The sequence below is a fragment of the Colobus angolensis genome, unplaced genomic scaffold (assembly GCF_000951035.1).
Source record: "Colobus angolensis palliatus isolate OR3802 unplaced genomic scaffold, Cang.pa_1.0 Scaffold532, whole genome shotgun sequence".
Lineage (NCBI taxonomy): Eukaryota > Metazoa > Chordata > Mammalia > Primates > Cercopithecidae > Colobus > Colobus angolensis.
Genome location: NW_012118844.1, coordinates 262246 through 275092, shown reverse-complemented (window position 1 = coordinate 275092; position 12847 = coordinate 262246). Strand labels below are relative to the sequence as shown.

At 41.4% G+C, this 12847-nt stretch overlaps 1 pseudogene; it reads right to left on the bottom strand.

The window, feature by feature from the left end:
- Positions 1-8733: 8733 nt before the first annotated feature.
- LOC105525417 lies at positions 8734-9119 on the bottom strand (annotated as a pseudogene).
- Between the last annotated feature and the right edge of the window lie 3728 nt (positions 9120-12847).

The following is a 12847-nucleotide window of genomic DNA, read 5'->3' as shown; positions in this document are numbered from 1 at the left end:
AGTGCAGTGGTGCGATTTCGGCCCACTGCAGCCTCTGCCTCCCTGGTTCAAGCAATACCCCTGCCTCAGCCTCCTGAGTAGCTGGGACTACAGGCACGCACCGCCATACCCAGCTAATTTTTGTATTTTTAGTTGAGACAGGGTTTCACCGTATTGGCCAGGATGGTCTCAATCTCTTGACCTCGTGATCCACAACACACCTTGGCCTCCTAAAGTGCTGGGATTACAGGTGTGAGCCACCGTGCCCAGCCTCATTATTTCTTATTAGACTTGAACTACCCTGGCATAGACTTTATATACTGTTCTTAGCTCTGATGCCATCTTACTTCCCCATCCTGGTTTTATCTCTGCCTCTGCTTTGCCGTCTGGTTATTTTCCGCCTTCTGTTGAAGGTGACATATTTCTTCAAACCACCACAAATCGATTTAGGAATAAGGTAAGGTATAAACAAATCATCTTTTTAAAAAACATACATTCTCATTTGATACTCGAAACAATCCTGTGACAGATATGCTGATCCTCTGAGAGTATGAGATTTGTGCAAAATCAAAAAGCTTGTAAATATCTTCTAGCTCCAAGTTTGGTACACTTTCCACCAACAAACGACCAACCTGTTGAGCCCTGACTATATGCCAGACACTGGATGAGGGGTTGAAGATTGAGAATTGACTTGGTGCCAACCACATTATCTCAGTTCTGTGAGGACGGTGTTGCCATCAATCCTGAATTACAGGTGAGGAATTTGAGGCTAACCAGTTAGGTAACTTGATGTGATCATACAGAAATGCAAGTAACAGGTTCTGTCCCAGCCAGTGCTCCTTTGGCTCCCACCTAACAAAGGTAGAGAGCTCACTGATGAGAGTCTTAGTTAGAGGCTACATCCTGCCATTCACTCAGTCTGCTGGTTTTCTAGTCCCATAGGTCTGTAATCAAAATACTAAGAAGTACTAACATTTCTGGACCACCCACCAGGTGCCAGGCATCATGCTAAATACTTAACTTTCATTATCTTGTAATCCTCTGAGGCAGGTACTATTTTACCCCCTTTTCTCACTTCATTCCCTTTCCCTATGTACTCGCATCCACAGCCACAATACAGTTAGTACCTATGCTCAAATGAATAACAAATGTTTATATCTAGACCAGACTTTTCTGAACATTTCACACCACTATTTCCAATTGCTTACTTAATTTTTGTTCTTGAATTTATTTGTTCATTTATTCAACAAATATTCACTGATCACCTACTATACAAAAGCATGATTCTAGATATTGAAGATTATAGCAGTATAAAAATAGATAAGAATCCCTTTCTCATGGAGCTTACATTCTGGTGGGGGAATCACAGTAAGGAAGAAAAAAATGGAAAATATCTAGATAATATGAAGAACTAAGGTGAAAAATAAAGCAGAGAAGAGGATGTGAAATGTTGGAGTGGTGTTGAAAGTGTAGATAGGATAGAGAGAGAAGGCCTCGCTGATGTTGTAGTATTTGAATAAGGGAGGCGGAAGAGGTGAGAGAGGTAAGGGAAACCTCTAAAGCACCTCAAACTAAATAGGACCAAAACCCAACCCATGATTTTCTCTGCAAAACTTAATCCTTTTTCAGTGATCTGAATCTCAAGAAATGATCCCACCATCTGAGTTAGTTGAGGCAGAAGCCTAGGAGCCATCCTCACTGTAAGCTCTTTGTCCCTTCTTCATACCCCTGCCAACATATCCAATCCATGAACAAGTTCTGTTGATTCTAGCCCTTAACTATTTCTCTTGAGATAACACACTTTTCCCCCATCTCCATTATTACCACTGTGATCCAAGCCCATGTCATCTTTCACAGCAGCCAGAGTGAACCTTTTCCAAACCAAAATCTGATAATGTTATCACCTCACTTAAGACTCAAAATGGCATCACATTGCTCTTACTGGTAGAATGAAGACCAAACTCTGTTTCATGATCTGTACATGGTCTGACTCTAATCTCCTTCCCCAGTCTCCTTTCATACCAGTATTGCCCCCACTTCAAATACACATACTCTAGTCAAACTAGCTTTATTTTAGAATCTTAAATCAGTCATGTTCTTGCCAATATACACCCTGTTTACATGCTGTTCCCTCTTTCTGGAACGCCCTTCTTCACTTGTCTCAAGCCTGTCACTCTCACCTAGTTATCACCCTGTTCAGAGAGCAGCCTTCCCTGACCTTCCTGACTTGGTCATGTTCTCCTGTGACAGGGTGTCATGACCCTATGGATGTCCCCTTCCACACTTTCACAGATGAAATTTTACATCAAGTTTTGTGACTATTTGTTTAATGTCTACCTTCCCCACTGAACTGTAACTCCATGAGGACAGGAATCTATATGCTTATGATTGAAATCCCAGTGCCTAGAATAGTGCTTGGCACTTAGGTAGGTGCTCAACAAATAGTTGTTGAATGAATGAATGAAACAAATGAATGGGCCACAATTTCACAGATAAAACTGTGACTCAGAGAGGTGAAACACATTGCTCAAGGCCACATAATTGGTTACTGGTAGAGCAGGGACTTGAAATCTGTTGATTTCATTTCCCATGTTCTTTCTCCTGCCTTTTACATTTTATACTTTTAATTTCAGAAGTTTCATGTGAATACAATCATGCTGTAAAAATCCCCCAGGCTTTGTCCTTCCTAAGAAATACCACTGTTAACATTTTGGTATCTATGTTTCCAAGGCTCATTCTCTGTTTTAAAATACGTATACACACACACACACACACACACACACACACACACTCATGGATAAACACATTTTATTGACTTTTGTATTTTAACATTAATGGGATCATACTAGTGCATTATTCTGACAGAATAATCTTTTATTAACATAACATTGTGCTTTTAGAGATCTTTTGTCAGTCCGTAAACCTGGCACCCTCCTTTGCATACATGAAGAGATACTGAAACTTTAAATAAATGATACATAAAATGCATGTGTCATTGAGTAATTAGTTTGTTATCAAAAGAGAGTCAGGTAACAACATTTTAGTGTACTTCCTTTATTGTTTGTCACTGTGCTACATTTTAGAGATCCACAGATGAGGAAGACAGTTCTTGCCTGTTTTCTGCCAGCATAGATAAAGCTAGGAGGAATGAGACAGCATGGTGTACTTAAGGCAACAGAAGTAGCTCTGTATTACCATAGCCTATAGTGCAAGGACAAATGTGAGAGACAAGGCTATGGAGATAGGCGGGGGGTAGATTATGTAGAGTTTTATTTATAATGCTAAGCACTGTGGCCCTTATCCTGATGGCACAGGGTACCATATAAGGATCACTGGTTAGGGGTGCTTTAGCTGCAAGTAGCAGAAAATCTATTAATAATACATACTTTTTCTTAAATGTAATAAGAAGTCTAAAGACAGGCAGTTGCTGGTTTAGCTTCAGAGGCTCAACAATGCTCTTGGAGCCCAGGCTCTATCTTTATATTCATCATCCTGATTAAGTTGGCTTTTCACCCCCATGCTTATTGCTTCATAGTGACCAGATGGCCACCATGGCTCCAGGCATCATGTTCATGTTCAAAGAAGTTAAAAGAGGAAAAGAAGTTATCTGCTCTCAAGAAAGCAAAAGTTTCCCCAGGACCCCTCAGCAGACTGAAGCTGATAAGTCATTGGCTAGAATAGTGTTGCATGGATGCCTCTAACTCCAAGAAAGCCTTGGAATATTGGCATTTAGATTTTCTATCTTCTATAGTGAGGGCACACACAAGACTTGGGAATGGGTGTTGTGAAACTCAGTCAAAATGATTTGCGTATGGCAGGATTTTACTTGGGGAATTGGCAGGATCTAACCTACCAAGCACCTCTGCCCCTGTGATACCATTATAGTTCTTGGAAAATGTCATTGGCAATCAGTCTCATATGTATAACCTGACAATGTTTGCTAAGAGAATGATGCAAGCTTCCTGGTTACATAGAGGGAATGAATGATGTTAAAGTGTGCTATTGCCAATGTCACCTGGAGAAAGAGTCTGTCCATCAATCTTCAAATTGTTGCTGTTGTCTTAAGGCTGTGTTGGAAAGCCCCTACAATTATGACACAGTTATAAGAAGTCCATTCAGAAAGGATCATGGTTTGAACTGGTTGAGCTCATAGTAGTGTATCTGCTGCCAGCTTCATCTTTTGGCAGTCTCACCTGGCATTTTTATGTATGCCATATCTGGGAGATTTAACCTACTGCCAGGAAATGCCACTAGCCACCAAAAATGGAGGAATATACTGGGGTCACAATCTCCATCTAGGCCTCAGGAAAGACAAAGTATTCATTATTTAACCTGTAGATGATACCTTCCTAAACTACAAATATAAAAACAAATGTGGTCCAAAATACATTAAGAAGAAAGAGGAGGAGGAGGAGGACAATAACAACAATGACAGCAAGAACAAGGGCAAGACATTAACAACGGGAGTTCAGCCTCTGCCAGGATCTTCTTGACTTCAGCACCGAGGTGGTAGGAGACAGCTACTTCTTCCCACTCTTTCCTTATGTCTTCTGTCAATTCAAAGAAGCCCAGGTAGTCATGAATCTGGACCTCCTCAGAGCATAAATCCTAGACTGAGTCCACAAGGGCAGTACCTGAAAAATAACTCTTTATATGTGATTGGGGTAATTAGAATAATTGACAATGTCTCTTGACCTCTGTGAATAACTTCATTATATAATCATATACTCTTTGCCTGGCCACCCAAGAACAAACTAGGATGACCCCATATCTGTCCAACCAAGGTATTCAAAGTCCTAGACTCTTTTCATCCCCAACTTCTACCTCTCTATATTAAGGACACATAGAGATTTTTTTAGTTGCCCGTGTATCAAAATCCAGAGGACAGGAAGGTAGTAGAGGTCATTTTTGTATTGAGAAATTAACTGCCTTTAAAACTATGGGGTTTTGTAAAGGACAAGCCCATCTCAGCCCTCTCCCCTATCCTCACATCTACCCCATTCATGTGTGACTAACAATTTGGACTTCTCAAAGTGATCTGTCCTATTTATATTAACCAGCATTACTCTTTATTTTGGATGAACTGCCAAACCTTATGACTACCTGGAGGCTCTCGCTCACTATTTAGATATGGCTTTCAAACAAAAGACTTTCCGGAAGAAGTCTAAGTATCTATAATCTAAATAAGCGCCCCTGATTATTTTCATATATAGTCATTGAAAACTACTGGCCTAGAGGTCATTAAGAAAAACCAAAAGATATCCTGTGGTACAATAAAACTTCTTCCAGAAGGGATGACTCGCCAGGAAAACATCCAGGAATGAGATCAACTTGGTTCGGTGCCCACTTCTCTATCTACTCATTCATTCATGCAGCTGATCATCTAGCTAAAAACTATGATTTACAGAGTAGTTTAGGATAAGATTGAGTTTTGATGCAGGCTCATGAAGGAACTAACATATCTTAAGGAGGGGCATGACATCATCAGATTCATTAAGTCACTCTCATTTCTTCTACTTCCCCAAGTTCAAGCTTTTTCCTGGGTTTTCTCAGGGTCTTCAAGATGGTAAAACCTGTGTCATCTTCCTTTAACGAAATGCATGTATAATATCAATGCATTTTCAAATATTTATTGAGCATTTACTATATGTGAGGTATTTTGCCTATTTCCAGAGATGTAGCAATGAATATGCTAGGCAAGAATGTTGATCTCATAGAGCCTTCCCTCTTCCTTGCTACCCTACCTACTCTGTGTTGCAAGCTTGAGGAAGGATCCTACATCCACAGCAGAAGTTCAGGAGTAGAAGTCAGCTCTGGTACTGGGTACAGTCAATTTGCGGGTGATCAGAGAAGAGGGGTACTTCTAGAAACCAACCTCTGACATCACATATTCTAGGACGATTTTTTTAAAGATGATGTGGTTAGCATAGCAGAGACTACTTGTTCCCCAATATTTCTTCACTTCTTCTTCCATAATAACAGAATCTTGAGCAGGCCACATGGCCACTCAGAATGGAGATTGCATTTCCAGTCTCCATTGCAGAGTCAGTTTTAGCCATAAGACTAAGTTTTAGCCAGTGGGGTATGAGCAGTAGTGGTGTGTGTGGTATCTGAGTTGTTACCTCTAATGGAAAAGACATTCCTTATCCTTCCCTTTTTCCCCTCCTCACTGGCTGGGTGTCATGGTGAGTTATCTTTGACCACACAGGTAGAGTAAGATTTTATGGATGGCAGAGTATGATGGTAGAAGGAACTTGGGTTCCTGAATACTTCACTGAGCAGTGTTGCTGTACCAGTCCTGCACTACCTACCTCCTGATGGTTACATGAGAGAGAAAGCAACATTTATGTAGTTTAAGCCACTCTTATCTTGGGTTTCTGTTACAGCAACAGAACCTATGTCCTAACTCATACTGTGTTCAATGAGAAATTCATTAATTACCAGAATGAGAATAGATTTAACAGGCTCATATAGGCAAAACCCATATAATACTGGGTTGAGGAATGTGGAAAAAGTGTGGAAGTAGAGATAGTAATTGTAGGCAACTCTTTCAAGGTCATCTGTAAAAAGATGGACACTAAGGCAGTAGCTATAGTGGATGTTGGGCAAAGAGAAGGCTATGGTTTTGGTGGTATGGTGATAAGAGAAATATGATCATGTTTCTAATATTATTGGAAGGCTCCAATAGAGAACAAGAAGTTGAAATACAGAAGAGGTGGTGAACATGGTGGCTCATGCCTGTAATCCCAGTACTTTGGGAGGCCAAGGTGGACAGATCACTTGAGGTCAGGGGTTTGAGACCAGCCTCGCCAACATGATGAAACCCCAGCTCTACTAAAAATACAAAAGTTAGCTGGGCGTGGTGGTAGGCACCTGTAATCTCAGCCACCAGTGAGGCTGAGGCAGGAGAATCACTTGAACCAGTTACAGTAGGTAGTATAGGTTACAGTAGGTAGTGAAGGTTATAGGGAGCTGAGATTGTGCCACTGCACTCCAGCTTGGGTGACAGAGGGAGACTCAGTCTCAAAAAAAAAAAAAAAAATACAGAAATGGTGAGAGGAATCAATGGAAGCAACCCCTAAGGGCTGGGCACACAGTAGCTGACACCTGTAATCCCAGCAATTTGAGAGACCCAGATGGGAGGATCACTTGAGCCCAGAAGTTCTAGATCAGCCTGGGCAACATAATGAGACCCCATCTCTACAAAAAAGGAAAAAGAAAAATTAACTGGATGTGGTGGTGCACACCTGTAATCCCGTGGGAGGCTGAGGCAGAAGGACCACTTGAGTCTACGAGGTCAAGGCTGCAGTGAGCCATGATCATGCCACTGCACTCCAGCCTGGGCAACAGAGTAAGACTCTGTGTCCATCACCACCCCCAGAAAAGGAAAGAAACCCCTAAGGAGTCAGCAAGGATGAGAGCCAAAACCCAGGGTGGAAAAAGGAAAGCTGGTTCTTCCGAGAAAGAAACAACAAGGAAAAGATGACTGTAGAAACAAGGGATGGCCAGGAATCTGAGGGAATTCCTCTGTGAAGGAGGAGGCAAATCCATCTGCTGAGAGTGTAGGCAGGATATGGCTGTCAGTTCAGGGGCTTGTTTTTTGAGTAGTGAGGTTTTGAGTAGTTGGGTAGGATAAGAAGGTGACTAAAAACAAAGAGGATTTCAAGCTGGGATTGTGGGTCCAGGTGGCTTTGCACTCTAGGAGTCCACACAGTTGTACAATATTTATCTGGAAAAGATTAATTATAGAAAAAAACAAAAAGTGAAAGAGTGTAGACTATATAGGAACAGAAGGCTTAAAAACCCAAGGGAGACCTTAACATAATGTGATAACATAACAGATGTTTAAAAATGGATAAAGGGTTAGAAAGTGAAAGGAACTTCTCTGTAAAGATGAGACAAGCATTTATTCTCTCAGGCTAGGCAGAGTGCTGGGCTCTAACCAATACCATCTCATGTAATCCTCACCACAACACATGGAGCTAGGGATCACTAGCTTCGTTTTTCACATATGAAATGGAGTTAGGTCAGGTCACATCAATGGTGAACTACAAAGTGTAGAAGTAAGCCCCATTTTTTTCCTGATTTTAAAGTACATGCTCCAGCTACCTCCACTCTGCTGCCTTGAACAGACCTTCCCTGGATACCAGAAAATGACGATCTATTTGAGAGGCAATTTTGCAGCAGGGAAAGTTACTGGTTTTTATCTGCAATTTCTCATTAGTCTGGGTTTTGAAAGCCTACTTGAACCGTCTCTACTTGCTTGTGGGCTTTTTTCATTCGTGTGCACTCTGACCTAAGTTGCGATGGATAACTTGTTGCCAGGATATTTCCGTAATAGCCAGAATGAAAAGTAAACAATAGCAAAATATCACATTAATCTAGCTCTTTGTGATGCCTGCATTTCTTTTTGTTAAGCCCATTATTTCCGAATCTTTCTTGGAGGTGGCGCCAGGGAAGGGAGAGAGCTATTAACAACCTACTATCCTTTATTTAAAACCTCTTTATATAATATTCAACTATTGCTCTACAGACATTTAACACCCAATCTATATTCCTTGTGGTTAAAATGCTGATGACTACATGATCAGATAAATTACAATCTTAAGTAAATGTGGGTAGGCATAGTAAACTGAAAACTGACAAAGACCTTTACAACTCTAACTTTCCAAATAATAAGAAAATTATAGGAAGCAGATCTTTTTTTCCTGTTGTCCCAGGCTTATTAAAAATATTGCACCATAGAAAAAAGATTCAAACAGCTCCACGTGGTATTTTAAAATTCACCCCAACTGTAGGATGAGTGACTTGCAGATTGGACAGACTGCCAAAGTCCAAAACCCTCAGCATTTCCTCAGTGTCCAGATCCTCTTCAATGATCTCCTGATCCAGAGTTGTGATAACTCGGGAATATAATTATCTCTCCTTTCTCTGCCCTCCTCCTGCAACTTGATGGAGATAACCCTCAATGGACCTCTGTAAATCTCTTTCATCAAATGTGTGACATAGCCTGCCATCTTGTTGTGGAGCTTCTTGTTGGAAATAATGGCAATCTTCTCGTACATGCCTTTGTTCATGTGGAAGTAGTTGTCCAGGCAGGTATAGTACTTTTCAATGATGATCCAGGCTGCCTTCTTCATACTGTTGGTGTGAATGTGGTCCAGCTTGGCGGGTCCTTGCTAAAAGAGCCAAATCTTATCTTCTGAAACCGCCCATTTAGAAACATCTGGCTCTCTGACACTTTCCCACACAATCCCACAATGAACTTGTGGGGTAGGTACTGCAATTATCCCCATTGGACAGATGAGGAAACTGAAGCCCAGAGAGGTGAAGTGACTAGTGACTAATGTAAGGACACACAAACAATGAGTAGTAGAGGCATGATTTGAACTTAAGTATGTACAGTTCACATACAGGTGATCGTTTTGCTCCAGCTTTAAGAATGGGTCAGAGGCCAGACATGGTGGTTCACGCCTATAATCCCAACACTTTGGGAGGCAGATGTGGGAGGATTTCTTGAGGCCAGAAATTCTAGACCAGTGTAGGCAACACGGCAAGACCTTGTCACTGCAGAAAATTTAAAAATTAGCCAGTCGTGGTAGCATGCACCTGTAGTCCTAGCTACTTGGGATGCTGAGGCAGGAGGATCACTTGAGCCCAGGAGTTGGAGTCCAGCCTGGGCAATATGATGAGACTCTGTCCCTACAAAAAATTTAAAAATTAGCCAGGTGTGGTGGTGTGTGCCTACAGTCCCAGCTATGCGAGAGGATTGCTTGAGCCCAGGAGATTGAGGCTGCAGTGAGCTGTGGTTATACCATTGCACCCCAGCCTGGGGGACAGAGCAAGACCCTGTTTCAAAAAGGAATAAAAAAGCATAGGTAGGCTTTCAATGTGTGGATTTTAACTTTATTTATTTGTTTAGAGATAGGATCTCACTCCATCACCTAGAGTGGAGTATACTGGCACGATCATGGCTCACTGCAGCCTCAACCTCCTGGGCTCAAGTGACCCTCCTGCCTCAGACTCCCAAGTAGCTGGGACCACAGGCATGGCACCATGCCTGGCTAATTTTTTATTTTTTTAGTAGAGATGAGGTCTCACTATGTTGCCAAGGATGGTCTCAACCTCCTGGGCTCAAGCTACACTCTCGTCTTGACCTCCCAAAGTGTTGGGATGACAGGTGTAATCCACCATGCCTGGCCTCAACATGGATTTTAGTCTTGGTAGAAGTAGACAGAAAAACGGCAAGGACGTAGTAGAATTGAACATAACTATTAATGTGCTTGACCTATTGACCGTTATAGAACCTTCAATCCAGCAGTAGAATACACATTCTTTTCAAGCACATTTAAACTATGAACCAGAATGGACCATATTCTAGATGAGAAAACAAATCTCAATATATTCGGAAGGATTCAGGTAATACAAAGTCTGTTATATGACTACAAAGGAATTAAATTAGCAATCAATAACAGAAAGATCTCCTGAAATCCCCAAATATTTATACACTAAATAACATACTTCTAAATAAACCATGAGTGTCTAAGAAGAACTCAAAAGTGAAATTGGAAAGTAATTTCAACTGATGCAAAGGAAAACACAAAATTTGTGGGAAACTGCTAAAGCAGTGATGAAGGGGGAATTTGTACTACTAAACACCTATGCTAGTAAAGAGGGAAGGTTTCAAAACAATGGTCTCAGTATCTACCCGCAGAAACTAGGGGGAAAAAAAGCAAATCAGCTCAAACTGAGCAGAAGAAAGGAATGGAAATCAATGAAATAGAAAACAGAAAAACAATTGAGAAAATCAATGAAACTAAAAGCTGTTTAAATAAAAATAATAAAATTGATAAATCTCTAGGCAGACTGATGAGGGAAAAAAAGAGAACACACAAATTATCAGTATCAGAAATGAAGAAAAACGAGATCACGAAAGATCCTACAGACATTAAAATTTTAAGCACCTACTATGAACAAATTTATGCCAATAATTCAATAGCTTAGATGAATGGACAATTTTTTTTTAAATTTGAGATGGAGTCTCACTCTGTTGCCCAGCCTGGAGTGCAGTGGCCTGATCTCAGCTCACTGCAATCTCTGCCTCCTGGGTTCAAGCAGTTCTTCTGCCTCAGCCTCCCGAGTAGCTGGGACTGTAGGGAAGTGCCACCATGCCTGGCTAATTTTTATATTTTCAGTAGAGACAGTATTTTGCCATGTTGGCCAGGCTGGTCTTGAACTCCTGACCTCAGGTGATCTGCCCACTTCGGCCTTCCAAAGTGCTGGGATTACAGGTGTGAGCCACCATGCCTGGTTGACAAATTCTTGAAAGACATAAACTACCAAAGTTTCCACAGGAAGAAATAGATAACTTGAATAGTTCTATATCTATTAATGAAATTGAGTTTCTAGATAAAAACCTACCCACAAAGACAATTCCAGGCCCAGGTGCTTTCACAGGTGAAATCTATCAGACATTTAAGAAAGAAATTATAGCAATTCTTTACAAAGTCTTCTAGAAAATTGAAGAGGCACCTGTAATCCCAGCACTTTGGGAGGCCGAGATGGGCGGATCACCCGAGGTCGGGAGTTCAAGACCAGCCTGACCAACATGGAGAAACCCGTCTCTACTAAAAATACAAAATTAGCCAGGCATGGTGGCCCATGCCTGTAATCCCAATTACTCAGGAGACTGAGGCAGGAGAATCACTTGAACCTGGGAGGCAGAAGTTGTGGTGAGCCGAGATCACACCATTGCATTCCAGTCTGGCAACAAGAGCAAAACTCTGTCTAAAAAAAGAAAAGAAAGGAAAGGAAAATTGAAGAGGAGAGGATACCTCCCAACTCAATCTACAAGGCCAGCATTACCCTGTGTTAGTTTTCTAGGGCTGACATAACAAAGTACCACAAACTGGGTGGCTTACACAACAGAAGTTTATTGTATCACAGTTCTGGAAGCTAGAAGTTCATGATTAAGGTATCAGAGACGTTTGAACCAGAACAATTTTGTTTTGAATAGGGGCTGGATAAAATGAAGATGAGACTTGCTGGGCTGCATTCCCAGGAGGTTAGGCATTTATAGTCACAGGATGAGATAGAAGGTCGGCACAAGATACAGGTCACAAAGACCCTGCTTATAAAATAGAATACTGTAAAGAAGCCAGCCAAAACCCACTAACATGGTTAGGCTTTGTGCCCTCCCCCAAATCTCATCTTGAATTGTAATCCCCAGGTGTTGAGGGAGAGACCTGGTGGGAGTTGGCTGGATTATGAGGGTGGTTTTCCCCATGCCATTCTCATGATAGTGAGTTCTCACAAGATCTGACGATTTTATAAATGGCAGTTTCCCTTGGGCTTTTCTTCTCTCTTCTGCTGCCATATGAAGAAGGTTCTTGCTTCTTCCTCTGCTTCTGTCAACATTGTGAGTTTCCTGAGGCCTCCATGGCTACACAGAACTGTGATTCAATTAAACCTCCTTCCTACATAAATTGCCCAGTCTCAAGTAGCATCTTTATAGCAGTGTAAAAATGGACTAATACAATAAATTGGTACCCAAGTAGTGGGGCACTGCTATAACGATACTTGAAAATGTGAAAGTGACTTTGGAACTGGGTAACAAGCAGAGATTGGAATGGTTTGGAGGGCTCAGAAGAAGACAGGAATATGTTGGAAAGTTTGGATCTTCCTGGAGACTTGTTAAATGGTTTTGACCAAAAATGCAGATAGTGATATGAACAATGAAGTCCAGGCTGAGGTGGTCTCAGATAGTGATGAGGAACTTCCTGGGAACTGGAGCAAAGGCCACTCTTGCTGTGCTTTATCAAGGAGACTGGTGGCATTTTGCCCCTGCCCTAGAGATCTGTGGAGCTTT